General features: G+C 40.8%; 2 long non-coding RNA genes across 9 annotated transcripts; one reads left to right on the forward strand and one right to left on the reverse strand.

Annotated features, from left to right (window-relative positions):
* Positions 1–2,194: 2,194 nt before the first annotated feature.
* Positions 2,195–10,178, forward strand: LOC135289223 (uncharacterized). 8 transcript variants are annotated; one of them, XR_010352005.1, is made up of 4 exons: positions 2,195–2,543; positions 3,525–3,630; positions 3,983–4,074; positions 7,995–10,178. It is a non-coding gene; the product is annotated as an uncharacterized LOC135289223 (long non-coding RNA). The 8 variants fall into 8 exon arrangements; XR_010352004.1 differs by lacking the exon at positions 2,195–2,543 and having other exon boundaries at positions 2,947–3,630; positions 7,995–8,921; positions 9,285–10,178; XR_010352003.1 differs by lacking the exon at positions 2,195–2,543 and having other exon boundaries at positions 2,947–3,630; positions 7,995–8,093; positions 8,324–10,178.
* Positions 10,179–16,380: 6,202 nt separating this feature from the next.
* Positions 16,381–22,583, reverse strand: LOC135289226 (uncharacterized). The gene is made up of 2 exons (XR_010352007.1): positions 22,445–22,583; positions 16,381–20,610 (listed from the first exon to the last, which is right to left on the reverse strand). It is a non-coding gene; the product is annotated as an uncharacterized LOC135289226 (long non-coding RNA).
* Positions 22,584–23,058: the final 475 nt, after the last annotated feature.

The raw sequence follows: 23,058 nt of genomic DNA on the forward strand, positions 1-23,058 counted from the left end.
GTCCTCTAAATAGGTTTCCTGTCACCTTGAATAATATTTAAAGTCCTGGTTCAAAAACTAGGTTGCCAGGTTGCTACTTGCCCTCTGTTCTGAGAAACAACTTCTATCTCCCAAGTTTTCAGCCCTTCCAGGAACACAATTAATGTATTTCAATGGAAGCAGTGATGCAGGCATGTCTACATGCAACCTACTGCTACTACAGCCATGTTAGAAATGCAGTGTTCAACTATCATTTGAGCTCGTGTACAGATAAACTTTATTAATGGCATGTAAGGGGGGTTTGTTGTTAACCTTAATCAGTGCTTTCCTCCAGAAGGTCTTTGTCCCATCTATGTCCACTCGATTTCTGTAGCCATGATATTTTATGAAAAATCCTCTGCTAGGATTTTTCCCATCCTGAGGAGCTGAGAGCCTCAGGAAAGAAATGTAAACAATAACTATCTGCCTGTGGAATGCAACAGGTGCCTCTTCCATTGGTCCATGTGGATTGTTTTCAATTAGTGACCAATCACAGCCACCTGTGCCAAGGCTGTGAGCAGTCACAAGTTTTTGTTATGCATTCTATTTTATTCTATTCTTGATCTTTGTAGCCTTCTGATCTTCCTCTCTCTCTGTTCTTTTAGTATAGTTTTAATGTAGTATTTTAATATATTATATAACATAATAAATCAGCCGTCTGAGCAAAATGGAGTCAAGCGTCATGTCCTCACACTTGGGGCATTCGCCGCAGGAACTTTCTTTACTCTGTCAGGCCCCAGATGTGAATATCAGCAGATCATGCCACACTTCTTACTTCTGCTTCCTCAGTCAGTCATCTGGAGCTTTTTGAAACTTTCTACAGGCTCCCCAACTTAAGGAAAAGGAAACAAATTTTGGACAAGCCTGCACAGTAGCCTTACAGGTAGCTTTAAGAATGACCTGCAACATAGGCAAAGGGAGCTCATCAGGACCACCTGCCCTGTCTGTGTGAAATTTACTGAAAATTGCACTTTCCCATTCTTAGGCCCATTGGCCATTCTCCCAATTTGTGTGGTCTGTGTCAGAGAATTTAAGGGCTTTTGTTGTGGCATGTCCTGCGCCCCGCCCCCCCCACACTTCCACCCCCTTTCCCCTTCCTCTGACACTGCATTTTTTCTGTTTTCTGTTTTCATGTGCAGTGTGGTCTGTATGAAACCCACAAAGCCTGCCCAAGCCATGCTGTACAATCGCCAGTCTGGACTGTGGCTGGGTGCTGGGCTCTTGGTTCAGCTCATGGGATTGATTGCTTCTATGCTACCCTGGGGTTGCACAGGTGTCATGGTTTGACCCTGGCACAATGCCAGGGCCCCCATGAAAGGTGTATTTCCAAAATGGTTACTGTGAGATGTGACCCGGAAACAGAACAAAGCAGGCTCCCACTTGGGGATTGCTGCCTCTCTTTCCCCGGCTAGCTGATGACAAGAGAGGGGGAGGGCGGCAGGTTCCCCCTGGAGCTCTGTTGAATCCCAGTTGTCAATTGTTTCGGCGCAATATAAAACACAGGCAGCGCACACGGGTCCCAGGGAAACTTTATTTGATGGTAAACTTCCCCTTTTCCTCTCCTGGGATCCCGATCAAGGGGCAAACAAAGACTTATAAGTGTGGGCAGGTCTCAGGGGTAGGCACAACTTTCAACAAATCAGAAGAGTTGGGAGAAAAATCTAGGCAGACATAATGGCAGCGAACCAATACAATTCCAAGGGAGGAAAAGCGGTTTCAATAAACAGCTAAACTTTGGAGAAATAGAAACTAGAAAGTAGCTGACAAAATAACTGGGAAAAGGCTGAGACAAAAGGAAAACAGCACCAAGGAAAACCACCAAATCACAAATCAAACCATAAACCTACTAATAAAACAAAAAGCACAATACAACAGGGGATGGAGGGAAAAACACAACACTTTATTAATCTACAACATAAAACACAAAAGGGAAAGAGAAACAAACACACACAACAATCCACAATGGAATACCTCCAAAACACTCTTCCCCCCTCCACCCCTCTAACACCCCATCCCCTCTAACACTGAATTCTCAATCCAATACCATCCTTCACACAACTTCCCCCCAGTTCATCAGGACAGAGGAGTCTCCCTCTTACACCATGGGCCTCCCCCGGAAACACAGTTGGAACCTCTTGTGCTTCCATGTCACACGTGGCAGCTGCCCGGAGAGAATCTGCCGTGGTGACCATCTTCCTTCCATGTCCAGCGCTCTCACCACTGTCCATGGATCCAAACTGCTCCTTGGGTCCTTTTAAGAATGCATCGCCCAGTTCCAAGAAGTGGCCTTCTCTCACCATTTGGGACACCTGTCCCCCCCATATTTTTACTCCCCTGGGGCCAAGGGGTCTCAGGAACAGAGATCCTTCTCCGCTGAAGGCAGAGAGCTCCACCACACCCTCCCCATCCGTCTCTGTTCCCTCTAACTCTCCTTGCAGCCTTATCATTCTTGGCTTCTGGCCAACCGTCTCACCCAAGGTGCAATCTCTGCCTTATCAGAAGAAATTGGTTTCGCCCATGGCTATGTAAGAGAAAAGTCCAGCCAAAGCCACTCCAATCATCTCCTCCATCTAGGGCACTTCTCATCTGCTGGCATTTTTTCACTCACTCACTCACTCACTCACTCACTCACTCACTCACTCACTCACTCAAGCCTTCTTCTCATCTGCTCATCCTCCATCCCCTCTAAACTCTCAGCTGGGGAGGATCAGTGTTTTTACAGCTTCTATTGTTTCAGTACCAAAAGAGTTAAAAGCTCAGCCCAGTCTGCCAGCGGCCGGGCACCCTGCCCCCCCTTCTCCTCCTGGCCATGGTGCCAGCACAAGATATCAAATTCCAAGCCAGCACAGTCTCTATCACTCTCTCCCGAGGGGGCTGCCCAAACATCCCCGGTCTCCTCCACCCCGGTCTCCTTGCAGGGCTCCGGCCTCCTCCCCACAGGCCGCATGGCCTCCCCCACCCAGAGGCAGCTGGGCAGGGGAGAGGTCACATCAGCTCACCTGCCGGACTCCAAAGAGGAAGTCTCTCTGGGAATCTTCTGCTTTTAACCCCTGTGTGTTCTCAGAGGCGTATCCAAATCCTCAGTGGCCACCACAGGTGCCAATTTCAAATCTGGCCACTGATTGGTTTGACCACAACTTTTCCAGAAACACATTTCCGGGCCAAACCAAGACAACAGGGAACCTGAGAGGTCTTTGAGGATGGGCTCACAATCTATCCTCACTATCATGCTCTTCCACTCCCACAATGCCCACTCTCCTCCACCCTTCCCCTTGAACTTCAAAGGTTTGTCCAGCTGCCTTGTAAAGCAGGTTGAGGACTTAATCTCTCTTTTACTTTTAATTGCTTTTTATTCACAGTCAGACTTCATTTATTAATGTCCCTAGCTTTGATTAAAGATCATTTTTTATTGGATATAACTTTTCTACATTTTTATAAATATATTCATGCACATTTAATTAATGTCTTTATGCATCTATATATTGATATATTTGTGCTACATACAGGCATGGTGGAGTCAAGACACAGGCAATCACAGTCCAGTATGAAAACACCTGGGGCACAGCAGTTAACCAAATGGAAGCTATTTGCTATGGATTGTGGCTGAAAGAGGTAGATTTTTGAATATTTAATGTATAAGCTTTCTTGCTATGAAATTCTTATGGAACAGATAGGAATAGAGGGACATCTCGTGCTGCCAACCAGACACAGGGCAGCCTGTGAGCACTTGAGGTATTACGTGTTTCCAAATTGTGATACTCAGAGCAAAAAGGGGTGGAACACACAAACTTCATGACTGGAAGAGGGGAGGGACCTTTGGGGCATGTGACTGCCTGTGGGTAAGAATTGTAAATGTAGTACTTCTATGTGCCCTACCTTGCCATTCAAGCTGTTAACCTCTTGATTCTAACTGCTTTTCAAGCTGTCTCTTGGGAAACTGACATATTTCCATAATTTCTACCAGCAGAATTCCAAAGGAGTATGAGAGAGAAATCAGCATTTTTTTCTGGGACACAGTTCATCTGACCTACTTTGCTACTTTAGGCTGATCATAAAGTGAGTCTAATTCACCAAGAGTCACCTACTTGTTAGATGCTTAAAGTTCTGTAAAGTGAAACATCCCAGCTCTGGGAAACTACACAGGGATTAGAGATTATTAGCACCTGCACTGCAGGAAAAACTATGAATGAGTTGTAGCACTCTGTCAGACAATCAAGGATACCTCCAAGGTACAAAAAAAAAATAGTAGAATAGAATCTGGTATGATTTCAAGTATGATTTTAAGCTGCCACTGTTTGTCTCTCAAGAAAAATGATTTTTCTGCATTTCTGACAATGAAAATCCATATAACAAATCCTGAGACACCTTAGTTCTTGTGTAGATTTATTGTACATTAAAAAAAAAAAAAAAAAAAAAAAAAAAAACCCACAACAAAAAAACCCAGCTACATTTAATCAAAGGTCTTCAGGTTGCCTCCTCTACCTCCTTTCACACAAAGTCATTTTGGAACTAACTGTGATTGGACTGCAAGGTAGGCTTCAGTGAAGTCTCTTGGGATGCCTTAATTGCTTGAGTTTGGCATGAATAAGGCACAACAGTGACTTTCCACTTTTTATTTCTCGTCATCATTACCTTTCACCTAGAGCTTAAGGCAGAAAGTGAAGCATGCAACTAAAGGATTTTTTAGAAGTGAAATGGGGAAGACAGTTATTAATTTTTTTAGCATTTCCCAGTCTTATCACATGTTGTGTGTTCTAAGGAAGTTAATGGCATGCTCTTTATCTTTTAACTAATGCTTATTATTTTTAAAAATTGTGCAGTTGATGAATGCCTGCCAGGAGACAATTTTTTTTGTCCACAGTGGTAAGGAATATTATTCTTTTGTTGAAATATAAGCCTTTAATGTCTGCCAGCAGACTGTAAACCAGCCATCAGCAAGGCATAGAGCGGAGTCTCTTCTTTTGGTTCTAGATTGTGATTGGAGGAGGAAATACAGGCTCTAAAAAGGACAGGATGATAGTGGTGGTGGCGGGGTGGTGTGTGGTTTTTTTCTGGTTTGTATGTTTGTAGCTTTTAGGTTGAGAGGGCTGGGGTTTTGAGGTGTTTGGAGGTTGAGGTGTTTGGTGTTGGGGTTTGTTTGTTTTGGTTGGTTGCTTGATTTTGTTTTTTCTGCATTTGCAGAAACATGATTATGAAATTAATGTATGTAGGGAAGTGCACTTTCAATCTCATGGTCATATTAAATGTTTTTGACAGAATGTGGTCTCTTGCTGTTTCCTGCATAAACAGACTAAAGACCATTAGACAGATATGAGTTACACGAAGCAGTAACAAAATTATAATGCGTAGTGGCATCCCTGTAAATAAGCAACTATAAATTAATTTAAGTTCTGTCTTATGCTGAAAGCATGAATTAGAGTTGAAGATAAGTACAGAAATAAGATTTTTCAGTTAGGCCCACGAGATCATAAATCTTGGATGCTCAAGCTATCCCTCTTTTAAAATGGTTCTGATTCAGAGGTAAGAAATGAGGACTAAGAAGAGAATTAGAGAAGACCTTAGGTCTTTGAAAAGGAGATTTACAGAGCAATCATGTGGCTTTGTTGGGGGGGAGTATTGTCCTTTTTCTGTATGCATAGCATGGTTTATGATCCCCTGATGATCCTCATGGTGTGCCACTCTGTGATATTTTAATGATGGCATGCTCCTGGTGGAATAGATCATGATCCTTCACTAAGGGAGGCACATTGTAGAGTACACAGGGCTGCCTACCACCAGTGTAGCAAACTTCAGTGATGTATTCCTCTGTGCATGATGTTTTGCTCTATTACTGCAGTGGGACTTTTTTTTCATGTAAAAAAGAAAAATCTCTCTCACTCCAGTGACAGTCCTCCTAGCATGTGATGTCTGTTCACGTCACCTCAGATTGTGATATTTTTTGGAGAAGTATCACTTGCACAGAAACCAAAAGCTGTGATGTGTGCCAGGGTCCTGTTGATTGGCTTGAATCGCTTCCTTGGAACAGTTCAGTCCTGAGATATGCTCGCAGGATTTTGGAAGCCCACCACCTCAAATTTTACAATACTTCAAACAGATAAGGGATGAACTTTTTCAGTCTTTTCCCTGACAATTAGAAGATTTATCCTTGCCCCTTAGGTGTGCTCCTTGGCCTGTTCTTTTGTTTGTGTCTTGATTTGTTTCACTTTGAAAAAAAGAAAAACAGCTTTCAAGATCAATAATAGTAATCCATGAAGGGCCTACTGGGTCCAGAACCTGCACATCTCCACAGTTTTGCTACTGAAACCTCCCTGTTTTTTCCTGCCATCTGAGACCCATGAGCCCTGAAAACCCTAGTACCTTTGGTTGTGTTTTTGTTGCTGGAACACCTGTGGACAGTAACTATTTTCTATCTTCCTCTCCCATATGCAGGTTTGCCAAATCACTGTGATTCATGTCTTCCATTATTACAGCTAAGCTTATAATGGTGGTTTTCTTCCACAGGGAGTGTTCAGATCTCGCTGCTATGTGGATTTGTAGTAAGTGATATCTCTTTGGTGTAGAGAGTTGCATCAGGGCAGATGTACTCTGAAAGCACATCCATAGCACTGTCTCCTGTGCACTCCCATTTTACTTCTTCTACTGATCACTGCACATACCTGGCTGCAGGTGTGCTCTGCTTACCATACAGGCAGCAGTATAGTGCTGAGGAGTCAGAGTAAGCTGTCTTCTTACCTCTCAGCACCCTCACCAGATGGCAATTGCACACTTAAGCTTACATCAGAGAATAAAAAGCACTTTGTGCTTAACCTGAAATTAAATTCTCAGCACCATAAGGTAGGGATTCTTGCAGAAGCTTCTGTCCATTTAGGCTGAGTGAGACCAGTGAATCCTAAACACTCAGTTGTTTTTGCATACCCCATTGTCAGCACTGGAAGTGTTAGACTTCCGTGATATTGTTGCTGTTTCTTAACTGAGTGATATCCCTGTAAAACTGGAGAACACCTCACAGTGAAAGAGTAGGGCTGTCTGTTCTTCCTTTCTTCTCTTATTTAAAATCTCCTCTAAGCTCTGCCATTTGATAGGGATTTTTTTTCCCAATTAAATAATTCCATTCCAAGATGGATAATCATCTTAATTAGAAGATATGATAAGCAGAGGTTGTTCTAGATATTCACCAGCTGTGCCTCAGAAGCAAAGGCACAGGATTCAGAAAGCAATGACAGTGCTTCCATGTAACTGTAATCACAGCAGGCCCTGTGCAAATGAATCCTGCAATCTAGTGAGAGAGCAGCTCTGCCATTACCCCCTTCTTTGAGCTAAGAGAGGAGGAAAGCAAAGCCAGAGCAGAAAGATGAGATGAGAAGGGGTGATCAGTAAGACTGGGATAGAGAGTGAATTCAAAAACCTGCAACATGTGTCTCTTGTGATGAACTGAGACATGGTAAAAGGTGCCAGCGAAAGAGTGCTTACATCTGAAATGTCTGAGACAGGAACCTACTGTACTGGGTCCTCAGGACCTGCCATCCACACACAGTTCCATGGCTGTCATAAAGTAGATTTTACTTGCACCTCAGCTGTGGAGCTAGTGCCCAATGAAGCATAGCATAATGTTTGTTTTCCTTTTGTCCCCCCATGTGCCCATCATTCTGCAAAGGGCTTTCCTTCCACACTCTAGAAGCAACCAACAGAGGGTACCCACAGGTCTTTGCTAGTCTCCCAGCTCCTTGCACAGGCTACAGCTCTACTCACTTTTCAGCTCTTTGGTGACTCTCTGTTTCTGTAGATGCAATGATTAAATGCCTCCTTGCAAGACGTTTGCCCTGTCAAGTTCCACATCCTGAGGCATTCATCAGTGGGATATCATCCAGCCCATGTTCCATTCCCAGTAACCTTCTATTAGATGACAGCTTCCTTTGTCCAGACTCTCCCTGCCCATGCAAGACTAGATGTGATGACAGAAGTTTTTTCTATTGCAGCACTTCTACAGAGTTCAATGCTTCCTCCAGTTTCCTCCGGATGGTGGCCCTCCAGCACAGTTCACAGCCCGACAAAACAGCTGTTGCAGGTTTTACTTGGTCTGTATCTTCCTGTATTCTGAGACTTGCACATTATACACATGTTCTTAGGTTTCAATTTATCCAGTTGTGCTAGACTAAGCAAATGTTTTAATTAAATTTTATGAGTCATATCTTAAGCATAATACCCTTCCCATAATACCCTTATATCCATGGGAGTAGCATACCATTGTGAGCCATGCAGATTAACCAGGGTGTGCTGCCTGCATTGTTCTCTTCCTGTTTGGCAGAGTACTGACAGGGTCTAAAGCTCAGTCTGAAAGAAGAAATGATCTGACTCATGAAAAAGACAATATGAAATAGTCAGCATGGAAAAGGCAGTGATAACAAGCTCTGGCAGACAGAGAAGTTCTGCTGAAGAATTCTGCAGGTGGTATATACACAGACGCAAGCAACATGTGTGGTTCCCTGGAGAAATTCAGTTGTAAGTGAGAAATTTAAACTGTTGATTTGGGTCCATGCCACAATGGGAAGAAAGAATTTGTGAGACTTAGAGATCTGCTTATGCAGAGAGTATCCTGTTCCTGGAATACCTTCAGCTTAGGGGAAGTACTTTGATAAAGAACTGTGGGATAAAATTTCCTCCATTTAACTGAACAGAGAATACTTCAATGACGAATGCTGTACAAAACTGTATTTCTCAGGAAAGAAACACAACTTTTTGTAATGTTTTGTATGCCACTTGCTTATTTCCTGATATGGCTTCAATTTCCTTCAGAAATGTACAGGTGAATTTTTGTGGCAGTCAACCCTAAATGATCCATGACCAACAGATCTGTGATGCTTAGAGTGAGAAAAGTGACTCCTAAACTAAAAACAACTTTGTAGGTAAGCATAGGCTCTGATGAACCCTTTTAAATGACAGAAACAGGGTTGTGCTATTCAACAAAATGGACACAGTGTGTAGCAAGCAGATTCACTATGTTTGTGGTAATAAAGTTCAGTCAGTGAGAGGAGATGCTGATCAACCTGTGCTGACCTCTACTGTTTTCATTTCCCATCCTACTTCTTAATTAATTCAGGTGCTTCATATTTTACTCCTTTTCTGCATCAACTTGGTCCTCATTAGGCCTGTTCTGTGTGATTTTTCTGCTGGCAAAGGAATGATATTAATGAGAGAAACTGCCATTTAATTTCAGTCTCTCATTATTTCATATGCCATATATTCATAGAGATTTTTTTTTTCTGTAGATTGAGGTGGATTGATTTCTCTAGAGCATTGCTGGCTTTTGAACCCTGGAATCTGCAGGAACTTTATTCCATTATGCTGCAGAAAAGGTGAAATTCAAGAACTTATATTATTGTGAACCAGCTTTGCTTAGGAAGAGAAGTTACTATTCATGAGCTGGGTCTATTCAGAACCAATTGTTAAGGTATAGAGAAAGAAAGTTGTCTGTATAGGTTGTAAACAGAATTTCATATCCTTAAACTTTTTTAAATTGTTTTTTAGAGATACCTATGTAAGTTTATTTACTTTTTATTCATCTCTTAACAGCCCCACATCTGATCTGACTGGGTATCTTTCCTTTGATTCAATTGTGTTTCCTCTTTCTTTTATGTGACTGGGAATTTAGAAAACACAAGCAATTCTCTGTGCTGACTCACATTCATTTCTTTAGCTGTCTTCCAAGGATACAGTCAAAGATAAGGTCAAAATTACTCTTGTTGTTCTATTGAAAGTCTAAAGTGCTAGCCTGGATTGAAAGATGTAGTCTTCAATTTTGTAAAAACCTCTTTCTATTTTAATTTTAGCCTGTTCCTTTCCCTGAAAAACTTTCTAAAGAACTGAGTTTTACTGCTTTGTGTGATAATGTGCAACCTTCTCCTGAAGTCTGACAGTTGGGAACAATACCTAATGGGACTGTCTGTCAATTATGACACCTTCCTGCTCAGCAAAGAAATAAAGAACAACCATTTATTTGAAACTGCATGTGAACAGATATGGAAATTTTTATGGTGAATTACTGTCAGTTATATTCTCTTTTAATTACTGTCATGTCCTTTTGGTGAGTCGTTTTATCACTACATGTTTTTTCTGCAGGTTGGAAACTTCTGCTGATTTAATTTGTTCTTCTGTTTTGTGTTTCTGTCCTATGTGATTTTACCTTGGACTAAATTTCACTAAGAAAGTTCTCTTGCATCAGAAGCAGAGAAATATTTATTATTAAAGCATTCTGAAACATGCTGTCTTCCTTTCATTTTTAGTTGCAAACACATACAAACTTTGTGGAGTAATTTTTAACACATTGCCATGCCCATCTTCAGTTATAGTTTAGAAAAATGTTTCTTAGTGTACTGAGTGTCAGAAATGTTTGTTAATTGGCAGTATGCATAGTTTGGGGCTTGTTGGTTTTTTTTTGTTGTTTTTTTTTTTGGTTAGGAATAATTAGTCGTTTAGTTCTGCTTAGTTTTGTATGTGACTGTAAATGAACCTAACTCATTACAGTTTTCTAGTTATGGCAACAATCCCTTAAAAAGATGAGTGGATTTCTGGATGTTAAAGAAAATGAAATTTTGAAAAAAAAAAAAATAGAAGAGCGTCACTTATTGCACTAAGATTATTCTCTCCAGAACAAGTTCTTCCTTACCTAAAGCATTTCAATTAGAAATGTGGCTATTCTGACCCATAATAAGGGACTTCCCCTGCTGTCACCTGTCTTACCAATTATGTCTCAATAGTCACAGTAGAGCTTGTGTCAGTAATAGCAGTCTTAGGAAAAATTTCTTCCTGAAAGAGCTGTGGATGACTCATTGGCTTAAATATACTCTCTGACTCAACCAGTGGCCCTGTGGAGATGTGCACAGACTAAGAAAGAGAGCCTTTTCCCAGGAGTCTGGGAGTCTGTGAGAAGGTGAGAGTGATCCACCTGTGGTAGACTAATGGGAGAAAACCAGAAGAGAAAAGAAGAACAGAAAAAAGAACAGGATAGAACTGAATCTCTCAGAAGCTGTCCATCTGAATTTCAGATCTGTTCTTCACATGCTGAAGTAGTCATCTGAGATTCCAGACAGACTTCTGAAATCCCAACAGGATTAAAGTATTTTTCTGGAATACCCTCAGCTTTGCATGATTAGCAAAAGCAGAAGCAGTGTGCTTCAACTCTAAGCCTGGCCTTGAGGGGCTCTTCCAGTGTGTATCAACACTGGAAGAGTTGGTTTGCCTTCAGTGATGGCTCAGATACTCTATGCATGTTCCTGGGAGACTGGAGCCCTGAGTGAGCAAAGCACCTCTAAATACCTTCCAAAAGAGAGCAATACAAGCCTGTATACTGCCCATAATATTTGGTACTGTTTGATGTTGGTGGGTTCATTCTTCTTGAGAAACAACTCATGCCTAGGGAAGGAACAGATCTTTTTTGTTGCGTGTGTTGGTCGGGCTTCATAGATAGGCTGAAATAATGATTCAGCTGTTCTCATGGCTGCCATAAGTTGGCACTTGCTCTTTTAAAGCAGATATTACTGTAAAGCTTTAAATTTTCTCATCCATTTAGAGCAGACAGTGCTTCTCATTTGATTTCTCTTCTTTTGAGCATTCCTGCTGTGAGAGGATTTAATAAGCCGTATACTTGAATTTGTCCTAGAAAAGATGGGTTTGGAGCTGCCCTTTCATTTTCAGATTCTGACAGTTCTCATCTGGAAAATCTTTTTATATTTCTTGATATATTCTTTTGTACTCATACAGTAGTCACTGCCAATTATGCTCTTCTCAGCTATTATTCTGGGAAGTGTTTATTCACGGCTTTGAAACTCAGCTGGATGCATGGCTAAGCTGAAATATACAAACCTGTGTCCTTCTCCATGAGATCACAAGACTGGCTTATGGTTTGCAACTTTGACAGACATCGACCTAGTTTTATTTGCCTTATGGCTTTAGAGCTCTTGCATATTGTTGAGTCATGTTATCTGGCTCTGTGCTATGATCCTGAAGGATGGATAATATTGTAATTTGTGTAAAATTGGATTTTTAATGTATTAATAGAAGTTCAGCAGCTTTAAGAGAAAAGAGCAACTCTCACAGAGCCGTCAGCAGTTGCAGACATCACTTCTAGGGTTCTCAGAGATGTCAGTGAGTCTGAGAATTAGTCTAATAAATCTCGCCCTGAAAGTTCAAAAAATAAAAGCTTGGGTAAAAAAAAAAAAAAAGGTGGTGGGGGGGAATGAAGTAGTTTTGAAGTTGTCAGGTCTCTTTTTTGAAGTGAGAGACAGCAGATGGGCATTTCTAGAAGTCTGTGTGTCATTTTTGATGGTGTCTGTTCCACTACTGGGTTTTCTTAACTAAATTGAGAAAATGCCTGATCCTGTATACACAATTTCTCTACCAATAAGAAATCAACTTAAAAGCAGATCGACATATCTGCTACAGATTGGAAAGGGACAAGGCAGGGGCCTGTCTCTCTCCTGCCTTGGGATCACTTCTTGCTACTTAGCAATATTTCCCTTGGTCCAGGTTCAGGTAACAGTTTGAGCTCCTGGATACCTAGTCACTCACTCCTGTCTACCCAAGCCCTACAATTCACAAGTCTCTGTAAGGTGCTTTTCATGCCCAAGAAGCATGCCATTTGTAACTGCAGAACTACATAGGATCTGTTTCATAGGATTACATAGGATCTGTTCAGTGCAAAGCACATTACAGAGAAGGGAATGACTGGAGATCTGTGAGGGCTTTGGGAATGAGTAAACATACTTCTACTACTATGGAAAATAGTAAATACACTGCACCATGAAAAAGAGAAAACAGAGGAGGTATATGAGATGGTTCTGTAGGTTCTTATGGGGTCTGGCGAAGGTGAATGGAGTTTGACTATTTACTGTCCCTTTAAAGCAAAGTTACAGAGCAACACATGAATTAGAAGGAATGAGTTTCAAAACAGAAAGATTTCTTTTGTCCTTCATGCAGGTTAGCATTAGTCATTATAACTCCTTGCTGCAGGATGACTGTTAAAAGTTCACACAGATTCAGAAGGCAACTTGACAAATTCATAAGAAAGAAATTAATTGGGGCCTCTTAAATATAAAAACATCTCCTTTGGCTGGGGAAGTCCTTGAACTGCAAATTGCTTGTGATGAGGAGAGTACTGCTGCAGGCTTACCCTATTCTGCTCTCTTCAATATATTTGGTCTTGTCTAGTGTTACAGTCCAGCTAGGATAAATAGTGCTTTGAGGTAGACCAAAAATGGCCATTTTTATGTTAAAAGAAGAGATTGTGGGGACAGTGTTGCATAAGCCAACCCTTAAGATTTCCACAATGTTGCAGGTCTCCTCAAGTTTCAGAAGCGGGGTATTATTTGTGGTAGAGAAATAAGGTGCAATACTTCGCTCTCTCTTGCCATGTTGCTGATTGCAATGTGATCATTTTTTGCTTAACAAACACAAAACAATTGTCTCATCCCCTCTTCAAAATATACTCAGGTAGAGGGATGATATCCCCCTTATCCTGCTCCCTGAACACCTTCCAGTTGTGCCCTAACTGACATAACTGATGACAAGGAGGCAGCTGGGAGAAGGGCTGCATCTGTTCTGGTCAGCCAGAGGTTCAAGTGTTACTCTCTTTTGCCTTTCTTTTGGACATGTTCAGTAATAGAGACATTTAAAGCTTTTTCCCATGCTCGTAGAACTCCTTTAAAGGATAGGTTGATTTTGCTTGTTTTTTCTTTGTTAATTAATGTGCCTTTAAGTCTCTGCTTTATGAAACTCAGCTTTTCCCCCTATCATGTCTTTTGATGTTTCTGTTTTAAAATTCCAATGGTTCCACTGCTATCTACAGGGATCAAGACTTGCATTTACCTTTTAATTTCCAACAAATCCAGGATTTTTCTTTTAGCATTTTAAACACAAAAAGAAATGTGAGTACTCTGACCCATAATTTAGGACTCTTCCCTACTCTCACCTGCCTTACCAATTATGTCTCAATATTTACAGTATAGGGTCCTTGCTTATATCAGTAATTGCAAATGTAGAAAAAAAATTTTCAACCGTCATCTTATTTTCCAGTGTGAAAGGGTTCTTTGCTCTCAAAACTCCATTTGTCAGCCCTCTTAATGATAGTGGCTAGGATGTGCAGTGCACATTTGGGTGAGTAACACACCAGTGAGGCACATGACGTAAGTCATTCTGATTTGTGCCGCTCAGCCTTTTTGTCACAGGAGCTTTAAGGATGCATTATCACTTCATGAGCAAGAGGTTTGTCTTATGCCCTTTACCTCTTTCCTTGGCTACTCCAGCTGAGAGCCTTGTGCTGCTTGTATGCGTGTTGCAGACTGCAGTACAATGTCATGGAGCTCTTACAGCCTAAGAAAGATTTGGTTTAGGTGGGGGAACCAGAAGTAGCTGTTGTCTTGTTAAAAAGGATAACCCGCCTGTCACTATAGGACACGAAATAAAACAGCACAGACACTGGAATCTCCGAGGTAAAAAGAAGGGAAGTTTAATTTCTGACTCCAACATTTGTAGATTTTCAAAAGTGACAGTGGATTGGAGGGTGAAAGCGCCACCTCTCCAATGACACTGGACAAACCAATAGTCCATCAAGTTTCTCCTCCTCCAGAAGGGAATTTAAAACAATTAATTATTTACATAAAGTGTGTGAGAAGGTTCATTACAAGAATGTAAACGTCAGAAGGCTTAGAAGACCTTGGAAGAACAGGGCGACACCAGCCCTAAGCCCCATGAGGGCAGTCTAGTTGCTAGTTTGGATATCAAATTCTCCTGGAATGCAAGAAGCCATTACTGAGCAGTTGGTGCACTCCATTCAGGTCTGGATGTGCTGGGGTATGACATAGGAATGGAGAGGTTATATAATCAGAGACAAGAAGTGAGTCTTGTTGACCCATCCTGAGCCTTCACGCCTACATGCCCACAGTGCCTTGTTGCTGTGTTAGTTTGGCCTTTTGATGAGAGGATCTTGAGTCTGTTTAAAGTCCTTGCAAGCAGAATTAAATGGTGAACCAATCTGTGTGGATCATAACAGGGATCATAACAACAGCCTGTGTTGTGAAAACCTTTTTGTGAAGGTGAGTTGGTGTGCCCTACAGAATAAGATCAGACTGAAACATACAGATTTCCGAAACCTCTTATGGTAGATTGCCTTCTGTGTTAGAAACTCACTGATGCCTACTAAGCCTTTGTGTTGCTCCAAGAGCACTGGGAATGTCTGCTCACCTATGCCAACTCCTTCAAGAATGTGCATTCATCCCACTCTAGTCACTGCTTTTTTGCACAGAGCACTTAAGGTGTGTCCATACAAGGAGTCAAACTTCTCATGTTTACACTGGAGCACCTGTGACACTTAGGAATGTTCATTAAGCAGAAGGCATAGATGGCGGTTTTTAATTAAGAGTTTTTTAATGAAGAGGTCTTTACTCAAAAGTATGTAAATACCTTCAATTTTTTTCTGCCTTTTATTGTAGTTGGAAGGACTTGGAAGTGAGCTTATTGCCATGAGGAAGGGAGACGTCAGTATTCCATAAAGATGAAGGCTCCTTTGGATATGTTACTGCATCCTCCAGGGTGCTCATAACTTACAGTTGAAACAGGGAGTTCTTCATGGTCTCTTGCTGCTCAGAAGAACGAGGCAGTTTTATGTATCTCAGTAGCATGCTTAGGGAAAGATTTACATATAAAAGTCTCCTTTGTTGGACAGGAACAACACAAGGTAGTGATATTTTTAATGATATAAACATCCAGGTGCAATCTCTCTAGTGTATTCTCCCACAAATCTTCATATTTACAATCTGTTAGATCATCCAGGAGATAGAATGAGTCATGTCAAAGCTACCCTTGGTGACTGACTGACTCCAAGCAGAGTAGGAGAATAATGCTAAAAAACAACAGGGAAACAGACCATGTTCTACACTTAAAAGCTATTAACAAAAGAGAGTGACTAAGGGTTAACATGAAAACTGGAAGTCTTTAAATCAAGAAAGAAGATAAATGTATGTTGCACTTGTTTAGCTTTGTGTATGAGAAGTTTGAAAGGCTACATTAACTGCTCTAACTGTATAGGGCCTGAAAACCACTGTGAAATCTGTATTAAAACTGCTTTCAGTATCTTGTGCCATGGAGAAGTGATTAATTTTCAGGTCCACTTTATTTTAACCCTGTTGTATGAATGTCCATGGAAATGTTCCATGTTTTTGTTAATGCTGTATGATGACCTGACTGTTCAAATTCCTCCTCCACAGCCCAAATCTGCAGTAGCTGACCAGTGGGTCAGGGCAGTTTTATAGCTGACAGTAGAAAATAAGGAGCTCAAAGACACTACAAGTTAGAGAAACATTCATTTACCTCTCAGGACAAGAATAGAGTTTTATTCCTTCTTGTGCTCTCCAGAAATATCTGAGATTAGCTGATTCAGGCTCAGCCAGTTCTGCCAGAAGTAACTTCACTGTTGCTACATAAACACATTGAGAACTCTTAATGCACAATCTTCAGATTTTTTTCTGAAAAAGTTGCATAACCTTTTTTCAGTGTGGGCAGAAAAAAAATGAAATTCAGAATCAAAACTACTTTCTGTAGTCTAAATGCCTATATTTTTTTCCCTTTCTTTTGTGTTCACTTGGGATTTTGTTTTGTTAGTTTGTTGGTTTTGTTGCTACTTAAACAATGAGGGATTTCTGAAATTATGCTTTTTCTTTAAAACACATTCTTCTGTGTCATTTTCTGATAATGTCTTTCCAAAATAGGTGGTTCATGTGTCATGCAGTCAGTTTTCAACCCAGTTCTTGCAGAAATAGATGGCTCCGTCTTTTATGTGTTTTTATAATTTCAGAGATATTTTAAGCTCGAAAAGCAATAAGAAACGTATAATTAAGCATGTGAGCAGCTGATAATGTAAACCTGTGAGTGATCATGTGTTTGAGATTAGCCTTTCAGGTTCCCTAATTTAGTGAGCTGGAGGGCTGTTTGTGAAAATCCAGGGAGATAAAAAGGAGATGTTTTAATACAGTATACCTGAGCACAATTTTTGACATGTTGAATACTTATAAATTTTTTATGATTATAGGTGAAATAAAGTACAAAGATGGAGCAAGCTATAGATTTTCCTAGTAATTCATTGAGCAGAAGGTTTGCAGTCTGCACTTTTACATTGCTGGTAGGAGGGAGACTGAAGATGCTGATGCCTCAGCATACTGTTGCTTCCAGAGGTTTATCTTACCCACACAGATGATTTTTCTTTCTCATCCTGTTGTCAAGGTAAAGAATTGCTACTAATCATACATTTGGTGAGCTATTGCAGCAGTTCCTAGCTTCCTATCTTTCAGCACAGGTGATATTTTCCATGAGAAAAGGGATAAATATCACCTGACCCTAGATGAGGAGGTGCAAGAAGTTTGAACTGTGCGCTTGATGTGCAGTCGTTACATTCCCAAAACCACAAAATAATTGGTAGCTCTTGTTACAATAAATTTTCCCTTTTCTTTGTATCTTATTATTATATTATCTTTCTTTTATTAATTTGTCCATTTAGGGGGAGGAATATAGTTAATCAAAAAATCACCAGAAGGAGAGTAAAAATCACCAGGGGGTGAGGCCAGGACAGACTGAGACTGGGGCAGTAGAGTCTAGTCTAGTAGTTGTCCACACCCGAATTTCTTAAGGTTGAATGGCCAGATTCTGCTCTGTGGTAAAGCCAAACTGGTAAAACCATGAGCTATGTAGTCCTTCAGCAAAGATTTCACTCTCCTCTCTAAAAATTGAGAAGTTGAAATTATATGGCTGTGATAACTGCCTTTAGATTAACAGATTTTTACCACCGCTAGCAGGGACAAATAGATAAAATCATAACTTTGCTTATAACCTGGCTGCTGAGTCCCAGGGACAGCAGGTGGAAAGAAAGTGAATTGTTATCCTTCTGAGACTTGGTCTTGGATTGTCAGTGAAGTGCAATTTGAGCCCAAATAGCATATCACAGTTAAAAGAAAAAAAAAAAAAAAGGCACCAAACTTTTTTTTAGTGTTTCAGAAATCAGAATGAGACCAGCACTTGAGACATGCTGTTCTCACCTGCATTTCAGTTTGTGGAGGTTTTTCCAGGCTATTACTCCTGCTCTGTTAGAAATTATCAAGCAGTGTTGTGAGAATTACTGCACAAGAAAACACATTCACAGCACAGCAAGGTAAGACATGAAAACTTGCTTCAGACAGGCAAATGATGATGTCCTCACTTGTTGAGACATTCAGATCTGCACAGAACTTTTAATTTTACCTTCATTTGCCAACAGTTCTGGAAAATCAGTTGTGCAGTTCCCCCTGATTCAGTACACAGAATTCAGTCCTGTGTATAGGGCATTTTCTCCTTCATCTCGCATACAGTCAGGATAAAGGAATGTTCTACCAACACCTGGAATGGGTCCCAAGAGCTTGAGGTAAGGAAAGGTAGCAGAAACCACAAAAGAAAAGAAGGAGAACAGGCTACAGGGAAATCTCCAAGTCTTCCAAAGTGTCAGGACTGCTAGGATTATATTATGCATCTGACAGCATCCATCTTGTTTCTTCTTGACTCCCTAGTGCCACAGAGAAGGTACCTAGATTTTAGCAGAAAATCTAATTTAGGGACAAAATTTAGTATGTCATTTACGTCTCTATTGCCCCCAAATGTGCCTGCTCCATCTGACTGAACCTCTTTCAGCATGGTACAAATATGCACAAACTTACCAGTAATGAGGTTCTAAAATTGTAACTTCATTTGCTTAGTCTAGCACTTCTTATCTGTATGTTGTTACTGACTTCCCAGACATATCTCACTGCAGATCCTCTTCTTAAGATCTCAGTGAAACAAATGTATTCAAAGAGGCTGAGGTGTAATTAGAAATGCCACTTGTTGACATATGCTTTTCAAAGAAAAAGAGCTACAATGACCTTGGACAGAAAGCAAATCATGGTGACTGGTTCTGTCACTTTTGGGAAAGCAGATGGTGTGCTAGGGGATAGATGTTTTCCATTATACAATTAGCAGCTTTCTATACACTCGGCTACTTTTCCATGCCAGGTGTGTAGCTCTGGCTAAATGCTTTAGAAAGTTTCAGGTGAACCTGCTCAGTTGTTTTGAATGAGACTTGGAATATCTTCACTGGCATATTGCTGCCTGATATCCAAAAGAAATGGGCTGAATGTGGAAGGAGAAGGGTAAAGAGAAAGAAGTTTCTGGTGAGAAAGTATGAGTGTATGAGATGTGTCCAATCCAGATGCACTGGATAATCTGGAAAGAGGCCCATATAATCTAAACAGCCAGGATTCCTTTCTCTCGCCAGCTTTTCTGCTGTCAGTTAATAATTGTATCAGCAACAGCAATCAGTCTCAGACATTGTTTCTTAATAAGGCAGAAGATAGTTCCAGGTCAGTAAATCAGGGATTGCTTTGATAGTTGAAATAGCTGTAAAAAAAATCACCAATTTTCAGAGCATAAAGGAAAATTCCTATGGAGTTCATTTTTCAATCCTGTAATGACTAGATTAAAAGAAGCATAGCATTTATGAATCATCCAGAAATCTTCATAACCTTCCTCTTTACTTTTTAAACTAATTAAAGTAAGTAATTTTCCATCCTCTGCCACTGCTCTGTATCTTGGCACAAGGCGTTAGCCTTTTAGCCTTTAGATATGCAATTCACATTGAAATTTTTATTGATTTGCTCCATGCTGTTCAACTGCAAAGCTCGGTTCCCTGTGGTCTTGTAATATTAAAACAGTTACAAGGATTACCTAGTGCATCCATATGTTCTGTGCATGTATGGTGTGATTGCTCCAAGTACTGATGCGACAGTGGCAGAGCTGCCTTTCCTAGAGTATATTAATTTTTCCATATGTAGAAAAGGATAGTTTTCTTTCCTTCTTTAAAGACAGCTGTAGGGGAGAATGGATGTGTATCATTTGCTAGCACACCAGCAAGGGAAAATAAGCTTGTTGTAAAAGCAAATAGTTAACCAAAAAGGATAGCAGTGCTCCTGGCTTCCTCACTGTCTTTGCTTTCCTCATCATGGCCGTGCCATGTCTTACACATCACCTGTCCTCTCCACATGTTTGCTCCCAGTTCTGTCTCATGCAGGGCAAACATATCTGGCCCATCACCGTCTGGTTCTTCAACCCCACGTGCCAGATCTTTTCTTCCCAGAGCAAGGAGAAAGGGCAGAGTGGAAAGGTGCCACTTTACAAACCGGCAATCAGAAATTGATGTATGATATGGCAGAGACACCAAGGCCTCAGCTGTACATCTTTACTGCTTAACTAAACACTTGCTGTTTTCTGAGTCTCAGTGTGAAAGAAAGGTAGGGACATTCCTCACTTGTGGAAGGCCCAGATAAATGGCACCATCTCTTTGTCACTGTTGCAGGGAAAGGGGCTGCAAAGCCCTGGAAGAAAGTTTAGCTTTTTCTTGCCAAGAACAGCTCATTCAAGATGCAAGATGACACAGCAATCAGTGTGATGGATTGTGACAAGTCTGGCAGACAAAATTCTCAGGAGAGATGTTGTGACAGCTTCAGGTTGTAACATTTGCCCATTTTCCTGTTCTGCTTCTGTTTTCTGTAAAGAGAAAAGTTCATTTTATAAATGGGTTTTTTTAATAAAAATAAAAATTATTAATGCTGACAGTGATGATAACAGCTTTTTTTTTTTCTCTTCCAGAACTGCAAAGTATCAACATGATACATTCTTCATTATGCCTTTTGAAACGATGGCTGTATTCAAAGATGAAGGAGAAGAAAGGCAAAGTCTGATTTCTGGACTTAAAAGAACTCTCATAAAAGGCAGATATTTAGATCAGACTGAAATGGCCTGAAACCGTCTGTATTATTCTGGCATTCAAGCAGTCAGCTTGCCTGCTTGAAATTTCACACATCTTATAGATGAAACATATTCTTTGGGTGTGCTCAGTGGCTGCATGACTCCTTAACTAAAGTATTTTGCAGTCAGTGGGTTGGATCCATACACTGGGTCAAAATGGGTGTAAGATTACTCTGTAATGGTAATTTCTTTCAAGCTACTATAAAAGACTGTTGCTGGCTATAATCCTTGTAGCTGCCACATTATGCAACAATAAGCCAGCATGTATCTTAGAAGCTTTTTAGATAGAAATTAGTCTCCATAGAGACTTGCTGGACTCTTGCATTTGGGTGAGCAACCAATAAATGTCTGATAACACCTATCATTTTCCCAAACATTTTCATGCCATTTGCACTGTATTTGTCTTTCACTATGACCCCGCATGGAATGAAACACCCAGATAATGTGTAGAATAGCAACACAGATAAATCTGGGTTGTCCTGGGTTGCAAATGCAAGATGTGGCTGGGGGTGTGTATTCTATTGCCATCTGTTAGAAGTGGGGCAGTTATCTTCTGTTAATTGGGCCACCTGTTAAAACCAGGTGGGGCAGTTTTCTTTATCGCTTCCACAACCAATCCTCCCTTCAGGAGATATCTTCTGTTAACGGGCTAATGCATGACTGATAAAATTCCATAATCCCATTGAGAGATGTTCTGCCCAGAGGGAGGAGCCAAGCATTCCTACCTGGATATCATCAGAGATCCCAAACACCACAGTGAGCCTTTTCCCACTGGATTTCCAGAGGTATACCAGGCCCATCTACACCACCAGTTGACCTTCAGAGGAAAACTGCACCCTTCTACAGGATCACTGCTCCAGCAGAACCACACCTGTCACTGCAGGGGGACTGCAGCCACCATTTCATCAGACAGCTACCAGCTCCATAATCCACAGGGTGTCAGGTCATATTCTGCTTTTTAATTTTTTTTTTCCTAGTAAAGAACTCTTATTGCTACTCCTACATCTATTCCTGAGAGCCCCTTAATTATAATAATTTGGAGGGAGGGAGTTTACATTTTCCATTTCAAGGGGGGCTCCTGCCCTCCTGAGAAGACACCTGTCTTATCAAACCAAGACAAGGGCTCACAAAGCTGAACAGAGGGAGGAATGCATGTACAGTGGTTTGAGATAACTGTATAGAAAAAGAAGCTCCTATTACTACAGAATGCGCAGGCAGCAGTTACAGAGAAGACCAATGTTGTAATCTGTAACAAAATAAGTGGGTTTGTAAGACCTTATCTGTGTGCTCTGACTGAAGCTTTACTCATGATCGTGTGAAGCTCATTACTTTGGCATTTGCTGGCCTGCTGGTCACCTTCCTTAAGATAGTTCCCAAGAGACACAGAAAGAAGAATGGGATATCCAATCAGGTCAAGATATGAATTTCTCATCTTAGTTAAAAAGGAAGTGCTTCTGGACAGAAGAATGGTGTGATCCTGACGGAAAGGCAGAGTTGATGGCACTGGGAACCTGAGAACTGTCTAGTGTATGAGCTTGTCATGAATCTCAGCTGAGATGTGCTGGGCTCTCACCTGTGTCTATAGAAGACACCTCAAGTTGCACATGCTCTGATTTATATCTGTATCTCAGAACTGTCCTGCTCTTTCATCTTGACTGACATGAGTTGCACAAGGACATTTAGGAATCCTGTGGCAGGACAGGACATTCCGCTTGTACGCTCCTCTGTTTTCAGCTGCAATGTACTCAGTATTAAACATTAATGCTCAAACAATCTCAGCCTTCCCTGCTGAAAGAAAGAAAGAGAGACTGTTGGAATCTCTGTAGATTCAAGAAGGGGGAGCATTAACTGTTAACAATCATGTAAAGAAATAAATGATTCTTTTTTGCACAAGGTACTTTTTTCTGCATTTTCTATAGAGTAATTTACCATGTTTTGCCCTAATAGTCATTTCTAAGCAGATGAAGTGTGAATTTGCAGTTATTGTTGTCTGTATGTGTTGTGATTTGCCTTTTAAGCAATAGTGCTTTTAATTTTGTATGTCCTTTATTCTTCCTTGAAAGAAAAAATTAATTTATCATCTTCATTCAATGCACAATCTTTCTCTCCTGCACTGATGTTCACAAAGCATTCTTCTGAAAGGACTCCATTTTCTTGTAGCAAATTCTCTCTCTTCTCTTCAATACT

The sequence above is a fragment of the Passer domesticus genome, chromosome Z (genome assembly GCF_036417665.1).
Source record: "Passer domesticus isolate bPasDom1 chromosome Z, bPasDom1.hap1, whole genome shotgun sequence".
In the NCBI taxonomy this organism is placed as follows: Eukaryota; Metazoa; Chordata; class Aves; order Passeriformes; family Passeridae; genus Passer; species Passer domesticus.